General features: G+C 43.6%; 1 long non-coding RNA gene across 1 annotated transcript; it reads left to right on the forward strand.

Moving 5' to 3' along the window:
- Nucleotides 1-3,737: 3,737 nt before the first annotated feature.
- On the forward strand, nucleotides 3,738-4,823 carry LOC138249132 (uncharacterized). Its single transcript, XR_011194738.1, has 2 exons — nucleotides 3,738-4,102; nucleotides 4,559-4,823. It is a non-coding gene; the product is annotated as an uncharacterized lncRNA (long non-coding RNA).
- The last annotated feature ends 14,240 nt before the right edge of the window (nucleotides 4,824-19,063 follow it).

The raw sequence follows: 19,063 nt of genomic DNA on the forward strand, positions 1-19,063 counted from the left end.
CTGCTGCAACGCATCCACCGCTTCCGCCCCCAGATCGGGGCGCCAACTGAAATAGCGGGGAAGCTGCGCGTTCCACCTCAAGGCAAACAGGTCCACCGTACAAGGACCCCAATGGGCCATAAGCGCCCGGAAAACTGCTGGGTCCAGCTGCCAATCGCTGGAATCCGTCAGGTATCTGGAGTTCCAGTCCGCCATGGCATTGTGAATGCCGGGTAGGTATTCCGCTGTGACTGAAATCTGGTGGGCGAGGCAAAAATGCCAAAAATCCTTTGTCAGCTCGGCTAGAGTCCTGGAACAGGTTCCCCCCAGGCGGTTGATATACTGAACTGCCGAAACATTGCCCATCCGAAGAAGGACCACACAAGAAACCCTGTCTCGGGTCATGGATTTGATCGCGAACGAACCCGCCAGAAGCTCCAGACAATTGATATGGAGATCGTGTTCCTGAGGCGTCCACTGACCCCCGAAGGACAAATCCCCGCAACGGGCTCCCCAGCCGTGTCGACTGGCATCTGACTCTATGATCAAATCGGGTGCAGAGCCGAAGATGGCCCTCCCGTTCCATGCTTCCATGTGATCCAACCACCACATCAGTTCCGTTCTGGCTTCCGCATTGAGGGCAATCCTTTCGGAGTAGGTCAGCCCCCTTCGTAAGTGATATGCCTTGAGGCGTTGGAGAGCCCTGTAATGAAGAGGGCCTGGAAAAATAGCCTGAATCGATGAGGATAGTAACCACACCACTCTGGCTAACTGGCGAAGCGAGATCTTGTCCCGTCTCAGTACGATCCTCAGCTCCTTCTTGATCTTTGCAATTTTCTGGAGCGGGAGACTCAGGGAAGCCGCCTGGGAATCTATCAGAAACCCCAAAAATGTCATCGACTGCGATGGGGTCAGGTCGGATTTCTGGAAATTAATCACAAACCCCAGATCCTGAAGTAGCGCAATAGTCGTGTTCAGATTGGAAATAAGAAAATCCTTGGACTGATCCATCAGGAGGATATCGTCCAGGTAAATAATGAGGCGGACTCCCCTCGAACGCAGGAGCTCCACCACCGGCTTGAGGAGTTTGGTGAAGCACCACGGGGCAGAGGACAGGCCAAAGGGGAGAGAGGTGAACTCGAATACCTGCTGCTGCCACCGGAATTGTAGAAACCTGCAATGCGGAGGAAAAATGGGGACTGTGAGGTACGCGTCCTTGAGGTCCAGACGGACCATCCAGTCCCCTCGGAGTAACATATCCCGCAGGAGATGAATCCCCTCCATTTTGAAGTGGCGATACACCACCCACTCGTTGAAGGCCCGCAGATTGATAACCGGGCGAAACCCTTTGTCCTGCTTCTCCACCAGGAAGAGGTTGCTGATCAACCCCCTTGGATGAAGTGACGTGGGGCAAATAGCGCCTTTGCGCAATAGGTCCTGTACCTCCAAATCTACGAGGCGCGAATCCGCGTCCGAAAAAACCACAGGGTTGGGAACTGAGTCCTGGACTGGGGTGCCCCAAAACTCTATGTGAAAACCTGACACCGTTTGAAGCACCCATGCATCCGACGTGATGCGCTCCCAGTTGTGTTTGAACTCGCGGAGCCGCCCCACCAGATTTTGAGGGAAAGAAGGGGTAATCCTTACCAGAGGGTCCTCCCGGAGCATTGGCTGCACCACGGGCTCCTCTACCCGCTCGTCTCTGCCCTTTCCCCCTGTTGGGGAAGAAGTTTCCCTGACGACCGTCTTGCCAGTGGAATTGGTGGGAAGCACCAGGGCTTTGCTGGAATTGGGGGGCCGGAAGAGCGACCCCTACCTCTTCCGGCCCCTCCAAAAATCTTTCCTGGGAAATTTTCTTTATGGAGGACTGGACCTTGTCCAGGGCCGAAAAGGTGGCCACAAACCTCCCCAGCTCCTTGACGAAGGGGGTCACCAAAAAGATTCCCCTGCGCCACCGCCCCTGCCTCTGAGGTTGATAATTCCCCCAGCTTGGGGTCAATCTTAAGCAGCAGAGAACGGCACCTCTCCGCCGAAATGGCGCAGTTGGCATTACCCAGAAGGCATAAAGCCTGCTGGGCCCAACCCGCCACAACCTCAGTCTGAAGCGGTGTACCCGACAATTTGGCCCGCTCAGCCAATTGGATGATTTGTGTGAGGGGTCCCACGACGTCCAGGAGTTTATCTTGGCATGCCCGCCAAGACCTATCAATCCCCTTCTTTGGGTCCTTAACGTACTTCGCAAAGAAAGTACAAAGCTTCGGGTCCAACTCCGGAGTGGCGGCCACTCTATCAGGAAGAGTGGGGCGGGGGCACTCTGCCCTGAGTCGTGCCCGCACCTCTTTGTCTAGATGTTGACGGAGTTTACCCACCACGTAATCCGCCACCTTAGGATCCGGGTGCCATTCGGAAGAGCGGGGATGATAAATGCCTTCCGGCTCAAACATGTCGGAATCCGACTCCCCCGGGTCGGGAGCATCCGGGATAGAGGCAGCCGGACGCGACGGACGCCCCGTTTCCAGATCCTCAGCTGAGGAAGAGTCTCCGTCCGAATCATCAACCATGCCCAATGCAGATCCCACGAGGAGATCGGATTTGGGGTGACCTTTGTCACCAATAACCCCAGGCAAAGAACCCTCCCGGGAGGGTAACCGCAGCTGCGAGGGTGCACCCTTATCAAAAAAGGAAGGAGGAACCTCCGATTCCCCAAGGTGCCCCGCATTACGCTTGCGTGGTTTCCTGGGGTAAGCCCCGTGGGCAACCCCTGTCACCCCCGTCACGCCAGGGCCCCTAGAAACCTGCGCGGTCAGTTGCGTCATGCTTTCTTTGAAAGGAGCCAAAGCCTGCGCAATGGCCTGCGATAAAACCACCTCCACCCCAGAAGGGAGAGCGCGGAGGGGAGGGGCCTTAGAGGGCATGAGGGGAAAGGACTCCTGGTCCTGGGCAGGTTGCATACCGTATAGACAGGAGAAAAAGCAAAAAATCTGCACCCCAAAACTGTGGGAACAACCCCCTCCTACTCCTGTCGAAAGAGAGTGAAATCCCTGCAAGGGGAAATTCCTGAAGTAACCAACCGCCCAAGCGGTGTCCCAGGAGGGGGTCTGGCACCGGGCTGAAGGATCAAGCCCAAGGCGACAAAAAACGCAGCAGCGCACGTTGAAAAACGCGCGCGCTGCAGTCGCGGTGCCAAAAAACGGGATGTGCGCCCGACACGTCACCGCAGCAACAAACGCGCTCGGGCTCTAAAGCCTACCGCGTGACCGTAGCAACAGAGTTGCTACAACAAGAAAACCTGAAAAGGAATCGAGAAACCAATTGCGCTCGCCACGCGCAACCAAATTGTCAAGTACACGCTCTACGACTAGGCAGAACAATAGCAAGAGGCAGGAAAGGCACTTATCTGTCACGGAGCAGTGAAGAAAGAGGATGGATGACGTTACGCGATGGCATTTATAATGTCAATAATGTTGATGGTTATTGGTTCATGGTTTCCTCATGGGAGTTGTAGTCTGTTAAATGTTTTGTTTTACTTTGAATCTGCTGGTTAATAAAAAGTGAAGAAAGAACTGCATAATCCTCGCCTCCGGTCCTGCTATAGAATTATTTTTGTTTGTTCGGAATCAAGATAATGAGAACAGGTCCATTCAAAGATGGCCGCCATCGATATTACACACTTTAAGATGGCCGCCATGGAGAATTGCAGATCGATAAAACAAGTGTTTGAAGATGGTGGCCTCACAAGTTGCCCCTATATGTATATAGATATTTATACAAAGTCTAGTTGAAGATGGCCGCCTTGTGGGCGATATATCCAATATAGGGTTTTCCCAGAGAATAACTCTGTTTCAAGATGGCCGTCACGGAAGGCGGCTCAGTGCGTGTATATATCTTGACGGGAGACGCAGCCAACAGTCTTGCTCCTTCCCTAATGGAAAGTGCGAAAAGATAGCCAACGGGTGAATAGACACGAGCGGTGGCGGCAAGCGAGTACGCTGAAGGTGAAACTTTTCAGGGAGCAGCATACATTTTCATACTTCCTCCTACTCCACCGAAGCGCTCGGTAATCGAGAAGCGTGATATACATAAGAAGCTGCATCACACACGTCGGACATTTTTGTCTGAATAAGTAAGTTGTAAAGCTTTAATAGGTGAGGATAGTAAACAATGGAGAATGGTAATATGACCTTTCGCTTAGAGCAATTAGTCGTCTTTCATTTCTATTCTCCCTTTTTGTTTTTCCCCCCAGGCGCTTTTTTAAATTTCTTCTATACAATTTTTGGCTTTTTGGTCTAAACAAGCAGTAAGTTGCTTGATTGATTTATATCTGGGACTTTCGGGCCTTGATTTGGCAATGGTATCACTTAAGTAGGTTGTAATAATATCTACACTTTGTTTGTAATTTAACATGTAGATGTTTAAACACAGAAGGGCTTCTTTGTACTTGGTTTTGTATGGCTTGAGCTTCACTAAATTACGAGGGGCGGTGTGCTGAGACACTAAAAATGTGTTACAACACAAACGTTTTTAAAATACATGTAATTGAAGTTGCCTTTTGTGTAATGAGTGTTTCGTTTTTTAATAGGTACTTCGCTCTCCTATATTCCTGAAGAAGCCCACAATTAGAAACTGCCAAAACGGGTCGACCTTGTTGTTTATGGAGAGGTTATGCACAAATATTAATTGAGACCTATAAGGAATGTTTATGAAACACCTTTCTTTCAACACAGACTACAGTAGTCGTTTTTTAGAGATGTTTATATGATAAAACCATCTTCTATGAGGATTAACATTTTAAGTTTTGTTAAGGACCACATTCCCTTGAAATTAAAAGGATGTCTGGAGTATAATCTTTGTTGAAGAGTATTGTTGTTATTGTATATTTGTGCTGATTCATGTACACACAATATCTTTGTATGATTTGTAAATGTTTGTTTGTAGTTTTGTGATATGTCTGCTTTCGGTTCTTTTATCTCTTATTTAATATAATAAAAAAGAAATGTGCAAATAAATTGCTTTTGCAGTGATTGATTTATAGTTTCACTGTTGTATAAATTATTTTATTTTTTACTGCTATTGTACTGTAGGAAAGTCCTCCTTTTTGCCCTGGTCACCCCCCAAACTTTTTGGACAGGTACTGGTGGTTACTGACTCTTGGCTGTGCCCTGGGTACTGCTTACAAGTCCCAGGGCCAGTGCTCTGTGTAAAGTGGATATGCCAATTAGGCTAATTATAATTGTCAAAATTAACCTACCTACACGTCCCCAGTATATGGTAGGGCATGGAGGTTTGGGGACCCCAGCATAGGTACTGCCCCCATAGGTGCACTGCTGAAGTGCCCAGTGTCGTTTTAAAGACAGGCCTGCCTTGCTGGCTGCTTTTTAAATTAAAGTTACAGGCAAATTCGACTTTGGAATTAAAAGTAGTTCCAAAATCTTAAACGACCTTATTTTTACAGATAAGTCACCCCTAAGGTGTGCCCTATGTGCCCCAAGGGCTGGGTGCCATGTAACTCTAAGCAGGGAGCTTATAAAAATAGTTTTATAAGCCCTGGTGAGGTAAAACAGCCAAATTTGGTTTCCCCTCATTGTAGTGAATGGCCTCCATAGGCTAGAATGGGGAGACTTTATTTTAATTTAAAAAATCCCCTTAAGTAACAGATACCAGAAGTTTGGTATTAAATTAATTGTTATAATAAATCACACAGCTTCTAGTTGTTGGATTTAATATAACTTGTTAAGGTAAAGAGTTTTAAACTTCACCTGAAAAGTTGCCAACTTTAGCCCTGCTGTGTTTTTGCTACTTTGCTCTGATTGGCCAGCCTCTGGCAGCGTGTCCAGGCTGCCTTGATGAGGTGTGAAGTGGCCTGGCTCAGCACAAAGAGATGTGCCTGGGGAGGAGATCTCCCCTCAGCAGATGGTGAAGCAGGAAGGGGGAGGGTCGCTAAACTAGTCTTCAAAGGCAGAGAAGGACATTTGGAGCAACCCAGCAACACCCTCATATCCTGCAAACTCAGACAATTAGATGCCCCCTCAATTAGATTAGGAGAGGGGTGTGTTTAGAATTTTTAGCCACACCAGTGGGTAGGCTGGGCCAGATGTAACCTCCAAAAATCACTTTCAGCAATTATGGACTTTTGAGGAATGTTGCTCCCTGGGATTGATTTTTGCAACGCTTGCCAGGAAGTGGTCATCACAGGGGGAAGGACCATGCCCCTGACTGAAGAACCAGAACCCCCTATTTTTCACCCAGGAGCAAGGATAAAACTGGCAGACCTGCACCCACACCTCAGATTCCAACAAGGAAGAACTACAGGAGAAGGACTTCCCTGCTGGACCCCTGACCTGCAACTGGACACTGCACTCTGGAGGACTGCACCAGCTGCACACTTGGGCTTCACCACTAAAAGGACTTTACCTGTCTTCTACTGCTTCAATAAGAGACTCCCTGTTTGCTACAGGTACAAACGAGCTGCCCATAGTGCCCTGCATCAAGTCCTGCAAGCAGAGCCCAGCTGACCAGCGTTCAGTGGCCATTTGAGGATTCTGACCAGGTGCATTCTGGGAATTGTAGTCCCAACTCCCAAGGAGCTACTCCAAGCTTCTGGAACCTTGGATCAAGTTGTGGACACTTCAAGGACACAAAAAGAACCTCTGGAAGAAGATCCAGAAGTTTGGAGCAACTCCATAAGTTGAAGAGATGCATTGTGGGAGTTGTAGTCCCAGATCCCAAGAGGCACACCAGAGCCTCTGAACCCTTGGTTGGTGTTGTGGACCACTTTCCTGAATCAAACACTCCTGAAAGTAAGTGTGACAGTGTTACCTCATGGGTGGCCTGAACTCTGGACTTTGTTCCTTTCCAGTGTGACCTTTTTTAACCCTTTGAGCGCTAGTTGCTTCAATGCGCTAGAATGCATGAATTCTTTAAAAATTCATATCTACAGTTCCCCTTATCTTTTTTTTAATACGTTTTGGTGTCATTTTAAAGATAAATATATAATCTATGTTTATAGATTGATTTTGGATTTTTAAATTGTTTCCTGTTTTTTATTTAATTACTGTTTTGGGATATTTGAATGCTTTACGATTTGTCTCCTAAGTTAAGCCTTGTCGCCAAGCTACCAAGGGTTGAGCTAGGTTTCATTTACTGAAACCTGACTGGACCTAAGAGGAGGTTAGTGGCCTATTGCTAAGTGTAGGTACTTACCGGTTCGTATCAACCCATTTTCCAACATGTACCAATTTTTCTATTCATACCATGAGTATGGGCAGTGCAGGGGCCCCCCTGTGGCCCCTGACACTGGCTTTTCACCACCTTTTCCATAGTGGGATTCCCACCATGGAAAGGCTGGCAGAAAGCTGAGTTATAATCAGCCAGACAGGGCTGAGATCCATTGTGGATGAATACAACTCAGACCACCGTCAGCCCATCGGGAACCATGCTCCTGGTGGGGATGGCGGTCCGCCCACAAAAGCTGTAATGTGGCAGTCGAACCGCCTGGAGTGCGGTGGTTCGACTGTCACAGCGAGTTTGGAGGTCCTCAGACAGCTCACTCGTCGTGCAGCCCTTGGATACATCTTTCTAAATTTCCTTTTGGAATAAAATTTGGATTAAAATACGAAAATCCTCAGGAGCTGCTAATGTGATTCAAATGTTATTTTTGTATATACTAGACTATTGATTACACCAACCCCTCTGCATGAAATAAATTATACCTCTTCCCCCCCCTTGCTTGTCTTCTAATAATCACCCACAGACCTTAAACACATGATCTTTGAATGCCCACCCACATACCAATTTTGGGTAAAAGTCTGGAATCAAATAAATAATATTTTAACATACATGTTCCTTTTGACTTCAAGAATATATTCTTAGGTAGTATTGCAGAAGAATGGTCACCTTATTACAATAAGATTACTGTTTTAGATCTATTTTTACTGCTATATTTCAGTAGATCACCAAGTCTTGGAAGGACTCTTCCAATTTCTTTTCAGACTTGGTGGTATGGTGTTTGCTACAATCATTAGTTCGACGGGGCCTATGTTACACCACTGTCTCTTGCTATTAAGAGAGATATCATTTGGTTACCCATCACAAATTTCTTGGATTCTTTGGCTCATTCTGTGCACTCACATAATCCTCGAAATGAAGAAGTTCCCAAGCCTCCATGAATTATTTATTACTGTCATTTATTATGATCATACCATTTCAATAAGGATACATACTGATTGTATCATCTTATAGCAATGATGTTATATTTAAGTAACTTCTCATAGAATATATTAGCACGTGCATTTTTCTTTTCTTATTGTTTTTTTGATAATTATAATTTGTTTCTGTCTTATCATATTAAGTTTATCAAATGTACTTTTACGGTTTGTTGCCTTATAAATGCTAATAAATTCTATCTTTAAAACTTGAAAAGAATCCAGATACAATGACTAGGAATGGATGCCAACAATTTTGGCTGCAAAACCCTTGCTAGCAAATGAATGTGAGATACAAAAGCTCCAACAGTCACCAGCTATCGCCACTGTGCCGGAACATAGCAGGAACAAGTAAACTTAAAACCTTCTCAGAACTTGTGGTGTTCATAAGTGCCTATTCTATCATTTTCTTGCAGGAAACCTGGGCCATAAACGATCTGGGGCCAGATGTAGGAAAATGCCAATTTGCGACTTGCAAATTGCGAGTCCCTGCGACTCGCAATTTGCAACTCGCAAATTGGTATGCAGAACGGTGTCTCAGACACAGTCTGCGAGTCGCTATGGGGTCGCAATGACCCACCTCATTAATATTAATGAGGTGGGTCGCAAATTGCGGCCCCATAGCGAGTCTAGGCACTCGCAAACATGGAGGCCTGCTGTCGTCAGCAGACCTCCATGTTCGTGACTGCTTTATCAATAAAGCATTTTTTTTTTTAAGTGTAGCCCGTTTTCCTTAAAGGAAAACGAGCTGCACTTAAAAAAAAAAAAAAAAAAAAACGAAACCTTTAGTTTCGGTATTTTTTCAGGGCAGGTAGTGGTCCCTTGGACCACTACCTGCCCTGAAAAAATGCTTTTGGGTCCATTCGCAAAGGGGAAGGGGTCCCATGGGGACCCCTTCCAATTTGCGAGTGGGTTACCATCCACTTGAAGTGGATGGTAACTGCGATACCATTTGCGACCGCATATGCGGTCGCAAATGGTATTGCATGCCACTCCGACTCGCAAATAGGAAGGGAACACCCCTTCCTATTTGCGATTCTGAAATGCATATTGCGAGTCGGTCCCGACTCGCAATATACATTTCTGCATCGGGAAATGCTATTAGCGAGTCGCAAACAGCAATTTTTGCCGTTTGCGACTCGCTAATCGTTTCCTGCATCTGGCCCCTGGTTCTAAGAACTTTAAGCCGAAGGTAAAACCAGCAGTTAAACTGTTAGCAAAGGGAAGGCTTTTGAGTAGTCTTGCAACATACTTATCCACTTTGGTGGATTATGCCTGGTCCACATTAGATAGGCTAAAACTACATTCTCGTAATGGAGATAAAACTTAAAAGTGGAAGTCACATGTGGATAGTACTATACAATAATCACATTCCTCTCAATCCTGTAAGAAAAAAGATTAACACAGAAAACACTCTATCAGCACTTAAGGGATCAACAGTCAGCTCATCCAGAAGGGAAAATCCTCTTGAAGGTGATCAAAATGAATTCCAACTTTTTGGCAAGACACTGCACTAAGTTAATCAGAACACCTTCTGAAGATACCAGACACATTTACTATCAAACCTAGAACCAGTAGATGTGATAAAAAGTTCTGGAAATCAATATTCAATTTAACTTTAGTAGACTAAAATGGTAATTGTTATCTGGACATTCCAGCAATGTCAACTCACACAGTTGGCAGTTCTGCAAAAGCATTAGATTACTACCTAGTTACTCTTGTATTTTAGAGAGTACAGACACTTTGCTAATAGTTCCCTATAGCAAAAGTGACAACCGGCTTCAGATGACTAGAATTAATTGTGAATTACACTATCACACACTGCATAATGTAAATTCCTCTGAAGACAAAAACACCAGTGTGCACAAATTAAGATGGAACTGTTTTGGAACATAGTACGAACAAGTAAACTTAAAACAGTCTCACAACTTGCTGTGTTCATACATGCTTGTGCTATAATTTCCTTGCAGGAAACTTGACCATGGATGATCTGGTTCTAAAAATAAGTCGAACATAAAACCAGCAGTTAAACTATTGGAGAAGGGATGGCTTTTGGGTGGTCTTGCAACATACTTCTCCACTTTGTACATAGTGGACATTAGAGATAAGCTTGAAATACTTTCAGAAACAGAGATTAAACTTAAAAGAGGAAGTCGCACGGGACTAGTACTATACAATACTTAAATTCCTCCCAATCCTGCAAGAAAAAGATTAACACTGTAAACACTCTCAGCGTTTAAGGGATCAATAGTCGGCATATCCAGAAAGAGAAGTCCTCTTGATGGGGTATCCAAATGAATTGCTAATTTCAGCTTCCTGGTAAGTGAATTTGAACACCTTTCAAATATACTGACATGGTGACTATCTTATTTAGAACAAGTAAATGTGATAAAAAGCTCTGGAAAACCTTGTTCGATTTAACTTTGGTAAACTAAAATGGTCATTTTTATCCAGACATTCTATCAACCCCAACTCATAGTTGCTAATTCTGCTACGGTATTAAACTTCATCCTAGTTACTCCTCGTCTATTAGAAAGGGTAGACACATTCCTAATAGTTTCTTGTAGCAAAAATGAGCAACGGCCTCAGGTGACAAGAACTAATTGGGAATTACACTACATAATGTAAAACAAAACACTGCATGCACAAACTAAGATGGAACTCCCATTCTGAGGACAAATGTCAGTGGAAACTGTGTCAGGTTGAAGAAATGTTAGATTTTCATCATCCTAGCAAAAGCAAAACAAGAATGTCAAACCCCCAAGTTAAAAGACAGCATCTAAAGTTTGCTGAACACTTGGTACACAGAGGAATTTGGAGCTTTAAGAAAAGGATTGATTAGTCTGTAATAACAATATCAAAAATGAGGTCTAGCAGCTACTAAATTAACCATCAAAGAGTGAAAACAGAAATTGTGAGTTGAATGTTGGGAAGTGAAGATAGTATTTGGAATGAAGAGATGGTATGGTATTTGCAAATGGGCATTACTCGAGGCACCAAAGAGATGAATTCATAATTTAGAATTGACTCATGCCTTAATAAACAACATAGCTGTGGAGTTATGGGAAAAGTATCTGTTCACACTTTACTATGATCCCTTAGTGTATGAAGGGACTTGTGAAAGCCCTACAGATTTTTCTTTAGTTTAGTTGATAAGCCTAACGCTTGTGATGCCGTGCTGAACCGCGGCGTCTCTTTCTTCAGCCGTGGTCAGATTGCGAATCCGATTAGCGGAGCGCCGTCCTCTGCGTTTTGCACACAATTAACGATGTGTTTCATGATGCACATTTCGTGCTCCCAGTTGCGTCGTTCTTACCTGTTTCCTTAACATTCGTCTTACTTATCGGTGGTTGATTTCTCTCGTCTTTTTTCCTTCTTTTTCTTCTTTCTTCTATGCACTTTCTTGTTTCTTTCTCCTGGGTTCCATGCTGTCTCCTTCCTGGTTTCCATGTTGTCTTTCTGTTCCTTTTCCCAGCATGCCTTTTTCTTTTATACTTCTGTCTTTTTTCCCTTCTGTTCTATTGGTCTTTCCCAATCCAAGACGGTGTTGCCTTCTCTTTCCTGTGTTGTCACTTCCTGTCTTCCAGTATATAAGTCACTCAGGCCCGTATTTATACTTTTTTTGCGCCTCATTTGTGCTGCTTTTTGACGCGAAGTGGCGCAAACTTACAAAATACAATTGTATTTTGTAAGTTTGTGCCGCTTTTGCATCAAAAACTGACGCAAATGCAGCGCTAAAGAAGTATAAATATGGGCTTCAGTCCTGATCTGCCTTGCGTTGCAAACACTTCCTCTTTGTGGTGATCTTCGCTCCTGTTCGTCGTGTTTTTTTCTGTTCCTGTTGCTGATTGAGATTTTTCCTTTTGTTCCTTTTTTCATTCCTGATTTTTCCTCTATTTCAGGAGTTCCTGTTTTTGAGGTTTTTTCCACATCTTGTGTTTTTTTCCCTCTGGGACTCCTTCTGGAGGGTACGGTCTGCTTAGGCATTTTCCTGTCAAGCAGCTTCGTGGCTACTAGAAAGGGTCACCCCTATCTTAGTCTATCCAGAACCAGCAGAACACCGGGTATCCTTTCAAATCCTGCAGTCAAAGGTGAGAAGCATCGTGCAGACCGTGACAACGCTCAATTCTCGGGACCAAACAAGAGTGGATGCCAAATGCTGTCGGAGGCCAGATGGCTAAAAGGAATTCAAAACCAGGACTTTGTTTTGTGGTCTTAGTGAAAAGTGATTCATCATCGAGAAGTAGTGGTGCACCTATCTCAATGGGGCCCTAGTAACCGTTTTTAAATCTGATCTCAATATGTTCAATATGCCTTTTACACACTGACACATGGATCAGGGTTCAGCTGAGTAATGGATTAAACATTTCCAGGAAAATTCCAACTAATAAGGAATTAGAGCAAGGTTGCATACTTGTACTCTTGAGTATAATTATATAAAGCAAAAACATTTTCCCCTAAAACTTGGTGCTAGACATGTCCAACTTCTACAGTATGTTGAAGATACTGCATTGTTGTTTCAAACTGCACTAGGCTTTAAAGAGCCTTAAATTGCCTCTAGAATTACAATGAAGAGAATGAATTAAAACTGGCAAAAACATAGATTATGAAATCTGGGAACACTAAAATTAAACACTCATGGAGAAATAGAGATCAAAAGATATCAACTACAGATTCATACCTATAACTGTAAGTATGGCAGGATAGTGAACTAACTTTTAAAAATCATCCCAATGCGATATGCAATCTGCCTGTTATTCACAAAAGCGTTTAGGGAAGCTCCAAGGAAGACTAAACAGCCCAGGAGGTACCTGTATATTAGATGTAGTTAGGGCAAAATTTGTGCTCTCAATATAAAAGTTGGATGAAGAACTAGAAAAAATATTTCCAGATGTGATAGACTGTGGGCCTCGTTTACAATGTTTTGGCACAGGGCAGTGCCACAAGCCTTCTTGCTGTGCTGCTCTACATCAAAACAAAAAGGGCAGGAAGACCGTATGTGGAAGATATGGCACATTCCTGTCCTTTTCCCCTGCACTGATGCACAAATTGCTGCCATGCTTGATTATTTTTGTGACAATCATGAGAAGCATTTTCTTCTTTCTTTATGTGCGCAAAATTGTTCATGCCTCGAAGGAGCAGTCTACATTCTTTTAAGGAATGTCAGTATCTGTTTCCTAGAATAGGAATTGCTGTGACTGTAATTTCTGTGTGCCATATACTATTGAGATTGAATTTATTCTGGCATTTCAGCTTGCAAGTTTTGATTCTGTACCTTTTAAAAATTTGATCCTATTCGCACATATATTGGAGTGATTACTAATTTGTAATAAACGTACTAACCTTTCCACATAGATTCCTCATTGTGAAGCAAATTGAGCTTCCTGAGTTTTAAGTTGTAAAGCTGTTGCTAACTCCTTTGGCTCCCTGTCTACTGCAAGGTTCATCAGATGGAGACCACAGTCCATTTCCATGCGCACTTCAACAGATGGTAGCTTGTTGGATGGTTAGTTAATAGAGCACAGAGTTAGAGTGCCCATTCTAGACATGCCGCAAACCCAAATGAGTTCCCAAAGCCCATGGTTCGAGTCAGACGATTGATGAAGTTCCAGCAATTCAAGAGTGTGGTAAAACAGCTGAGGAGTGAGTATTAATCAAGTTGCATGTTGCAATTGCTGATGTTTAGCTTGCAGTAAGTTGCAGAGGTTGTGTGATATGATGCGGTAAAGTTTTTAGCAGTTGTGTGAGTGCAGTGCTTGATGCAGAGAAGTTGAAGTTGTGTTCGGGCTCGACGTAGCCTAATATCCAGGCATTGTGATGTTATTGGTGTACAAGACACTATGTTATAATTGTCTGCTAAGTTTTGTGGTGCTTGTCCTGGGATGTTGTTGATTGCACAATTGGGATAGGGACATTTATTTTTGTGTGAGAATAAAGTGTGGTTGGTGTGGCAAATCCCTAGTGCATAGGGAGAAACCACACTAATTTGGGCGATTGCACAATGGTCAAGGTTTCATCCAAGTATGAGTCAGAGTGGATTGGGAAGTGCTATTCTGGAGCGCTTCTTGTGTGATGGAGTGCTTTAATTTCTTTATTGGAGCAGACAAAGTGATTTTTTAAAAACTGCTTTGCATTTTTGTCATGTATGTTTATTGCTAGAAAGAGTGGGTTTGTGAAACATTGTATAGGAGGGCGAGCCGCTGAGAGGAGTGGAATTGACATTACAGTTGCCGCACTGGTACTGGATGTCTACATCATGGATTGTTGCACTCTTATTGGGTATACTGTTGAACGAGGACTGTGGTTAAAGAGTCATTTCCTGATTCAAAATGGGTTTCCGATTGCTGAAAGCGTTATTGAAAAATGAAATGTCTTACGGCTTTACAAGACCTATTGAGCAGAGATGTGAAGCACCTCTTCTTGAGGGGTTGGGGTAGAGGCACCACATGAAGATACGCCAGGTCATTATATGGATATGAATGTCGGCCACATACATGTCTTTGGCTATTCCAATGGCAAAGTGTCACAGAGAAAGAAGGTGCATTGAGGTTTCCATGTTATGGCACATTTAATTTGATAATCTTTGAAAATTTGAGGAGAGTCCTGTACAAGATGAAATCACTACTGAGACCACCACAGTACTGAGCACTTAATGCTTGGGAACATGCAGCCCATGCTAGGTAGAAGGATAGATATCAGGGAAGAGTCCGAAAAGCAATGCGTACCTGTGCAAATGCTAGATTGGATGCAGAAGAAAAGAGGTGGAGGACGGACATGAGGGACTAGATTTTACCCTACTTTGATGGGTGAAGAGACAGATAAGGAGAAAGAGAAACAGATAAAAAAGATGATGAAAAAAAGGGGAACTGACAAAAGACACAGAGTATGGACAAAGAAAGTGACAGCACCTTTAGCGAAGATATTTTGGATGCATTGTTATTGGCGTGTCCACCCCCATACAATGAAACCCAACTTGGGGGAATGAGTGGTGCATTTCCCAATGGAAGGTCAGAAGTACCCTCTGCACTGGCAAATATGGGGGTAAATACAAGTCAGGTACTGATGTGAGGGAATCCAGGGACTGATACCTCTGTTATCCGTACTGTTCACAGTGCCCCAGATTCAATTACTGATCCAGTCACTATTGGTCCTGTAGTTCTATTACATAGACCTTAGTCATCTGAAGCTGTGACACATGCGTTGACAGTTCCTACTGAATAAACTCATCAACTGCTGGACATGTCGTCCCTGGAGGGGAAGGAATGGGAAATAACCCGTCAATTCAGACTAAGGTTACTATGCCCCATGCCGCTTCTGTGTCTGCAGCAGCAAATCATGCAGGGATTTTTCCAATAGAAAAACCATCTCAAAGATCACAACCTTTTGACATGTCCTTCTGGAGTTCACCTCCCAGTGTTAACCATGATACACCCAGGGAAAGGTTGGTGTATAATGCCCCTCTTGGGCTGGTTTGTCTTAGTGCTGGAGAATATGAAGACTGTCTTAAAACTCTAGTCAAGAATTCATGAGAAGGTGTAAGCTCAGGATCAACCAGAGCGACATCTCAATCCCAGAGAAAACACAGTGATGTGGTCAAAATAAAGTTAGAGAAAAGATATCATGGAATCTTGATCTTTCCCGAACATCTTTGAAGTGCCCTGATGCTTTGCCTCTTGTGTTGAAGAGTCTCTGTAATATTCTTAATTGGAGGACAGTACTGTCCCCCCAAGAGATAATCATGGGCTGGACAATGAGACTGCCAGCTGTGCCTGCAAATGTGCTTGTGAACATTGTAAATTATATAATTCTTGATTAGTGAAAAAAACTGGCTGACATGGTGCGCTCTGTGTCTCGCCAGGTCAGACAGCCACAGCTTTGCCATATCCAGACCAGTGCGATGACTTCAGTCCCGGTGACTGGGTCCTGGTGAAGAAACATGTGAGGAAAACATCCTTGGAACGCCATTAGTGGGGACCTTACCAAGTTATTCTGATGACATCTACTGCTGTTAAATGCAGAGGTCTTCCCAACTGGATTCATGCTTCCCGTACTAGCAGAGTTGAGTGGGCCCTTGATGATGTGACAGCACCTCTCCCAGAAGTGCCACTGATAACAGAGAGACTGAGTGAGCAGGTTATACAAGCTGTCATGGACCGAGAAGAGTCATAAAACAGCACAATATCAGTCTTGGGGGGGGGGGGAGGGGGGTCTGGATGAGTTAACAGATGAGTTTGAGACAAGAGAGTCTCCCCATGTGGTGGTGTCAGAATCCAACCATGACAAAGGACCCAGTGCTGTGAGAACGTGAGTGGGAACTAGAGAACCTGGCCAAGAAGGAGATAAAGACAGAGGCCCAGATGGGCAGGAAAATGACAGAGCATGACTGAACCAAATTTGACAGACACACTCCATCATTTTCAAAATGCAGGGATGGGTTGTATTTATTAGAATACGCTGCACCCCTGTGTTGCCCCCTGGGCCGTAGCAAAATTTGCTGCCGAGCGCCATCACATCCACCCTTGCACATTGATGCAAGGATGGCTGCACTGCAAGGGAGATTGTTTTTGTTCAGGAAGAGACACCTTCAATGGCAAAAACAATCTTCAATGGCAATTTCCTCTTTCTATGTGTGCTGCAGAATGAAAGCATTTCTCCTCATTGTGCCATGCTAGTGCTGGGGTTGCATTAGATTTTGGCACTTCCTAGGGTTCACGAAACCTCACAAATCTGGGGCAGTGTCAAAATGCAATGTATGTTGCTGTATCACGCTATCAGCAAAACCCATTGCACACCCCTCCCACGGAAAGTGCTACGCGTAAAGGGGCCATATTTAAAAGGTGGCATTAAGCCACAAAAAGTAGCTTAACGCCACCTTGTAAATATGACAGTGCATAGCGCCACCAGAGCATCACTAAAAGTGACACTTCCGTGGTGATAGGGCCTTGTAAATCTGGCCCTGAGTTTACCTGAGGGATGTTTATTCCAGAGGATACTGTGGATTCTGGCTTGAGTGACAGTGAGGATGAAGGGTCTGCACTAAGGAGCTCGAAAAGACTTAGGGTACCTTTTACTCTTCACCTGAATGAACATACTTTGCTGTTGAATTTGTGGATCTTGAGGATAACAGTGCACATTTAACTGAACCCCCTTGAACTGAACTTTGTGGCTGGACTGTGTTTTGAAATTACGTTGCTACTAAATAGACTGACCCTACTTGTTATTAGTGTGATTTCCTAACTGTCTTCATATCAGAGACATTTGAACACACTTTGTTAGGAAATTAGGAAGATTACAGAGGCCTGAGGCAGCTGAAGGAGCATAAGGGTGTCATTTAGAAGAACACAGGGTAGGGCTAAAGAAGCCTCACAAGGATTTGTAAATAACATCACCGTATTTATTGAATACTGTTTTGGAATTTGCACAGGTGGAAACCGAAAGAGAAGACTCTGCTGATGCTATATTCCACCCAACAGTTTCAACTGGTTAGGAGTAAGGTGAATTAAGAAAGCTGTTACGGTGAGTATGTAGGGGTCAGATGTTCAGTTAAATTGCCAAATACTACAATAGCTAGAATTAGCATTGCTAGAATAACAAAGTAGAAAAAGCTCTTCACATCCCCTCCTGCTCACAGTATTTCAACAACCCTGAGGAGGCTACAGAATTCAGATGTTTTATGCGCAAACTAAAAGTAGGTAAATAACAAGAATATTTGTACAATAAGGGAGCATTATTTAATCAAAGATGGTTACTGGTAGTTAAAAACCGTTAACATCAGCACTGGGCATTGAAGAAGTGAATAGGACTTGTCTTTTTTTAAACTCATATTGATTACAAATTATTTATATAAGTAAATGGGAAGAATATGCAGACTACACTTCAGCGTGCATAGATATTTTAGGTATCCGGAATTTAACAACTTTTATTACTTAACATAAAATTGCAAACAATAGGAGAAAGAGCTTCAGTGGTTGACGTACAAAAACATTATATGTTATATATATTATAATTGTTATATGCGCAAATAAAACCTGAGTTAGAAGAAGTATAGGAATGTTTTGCACACTAACAGAGTGGTAGTAAAGGTGAAGCCAGTGGGTTGATACCCATAGGAGTATCTTGTTTTGCACTAATGAATAAGTAGCAATAGAATTTGATGATTTTAATATTTTATTCAACAAATAATTAACAACCGGTTTTGTCAATGAATGTTAAGCTTTATTCCGGTAAAGTGGGAGTGGTAGAGCATTGCAACATGCTTCCAACAAGTAGATTCATTTGTAGCTTTTTTCCCAGCCTCCAATGGCTAGGCCACACACAGAGCTTTAAATCACACAAATGTTTTCATCAGCGTGTACCTGTGAACTCCAACATTCTAAACAAAACAATTTCTAGCATCGAATGTAATGAGAGTTTTATGTCACACTGATAGGGAGTCTGCTGGGAACCAGGAAGGGTCAGTTCTAAATCATGCATGAAACTACACCAATTACTTATTTCAGTTTAAATATTTCAATCTTGTTGGAGAGCAGTTTAGCCTCTTACAGATCAACCAAGTAAAATGGTGGAGACCTTTTATTTTCCTAATTAGTTCATGGCTGTGGACTGGAGATCCTCTGACACATGCACATTACACATTTCTGAGATTACTTTGATTAACTATCTTTGTCTCAATCAGAATTCTGTGTCTTTTTTACCAGGAACGCTGTCATGTAGTTCTTCAAGAGTCATATCCTTGGCCCATTAAGGTGACCTGTGGGCTTCCCTACTTCTATCTGGATGCAATACCCCATATTATAGTGCTCTTGAATTCACCTCTGTTCATGATGACCATAAACCAAGGCTCTCATTATGACATTGGCGGTTTCCTGAGGAAACTGCCAATG

This window comes from Pleurodeles waltl, chromosome 8 (genome assembly GCF_031143425.1).
Source record: "Pleurodeles waltl isolate 20211129_DDA chromosome 8, aPleWal1.hap1.20221129, whole genome shotgun sequence".
NCBI lineage: Eukaryota > Metazoa > Chordata > Amphibia > Caudata > Salamandridae > Pleurodeles > Pleurodeles waltl.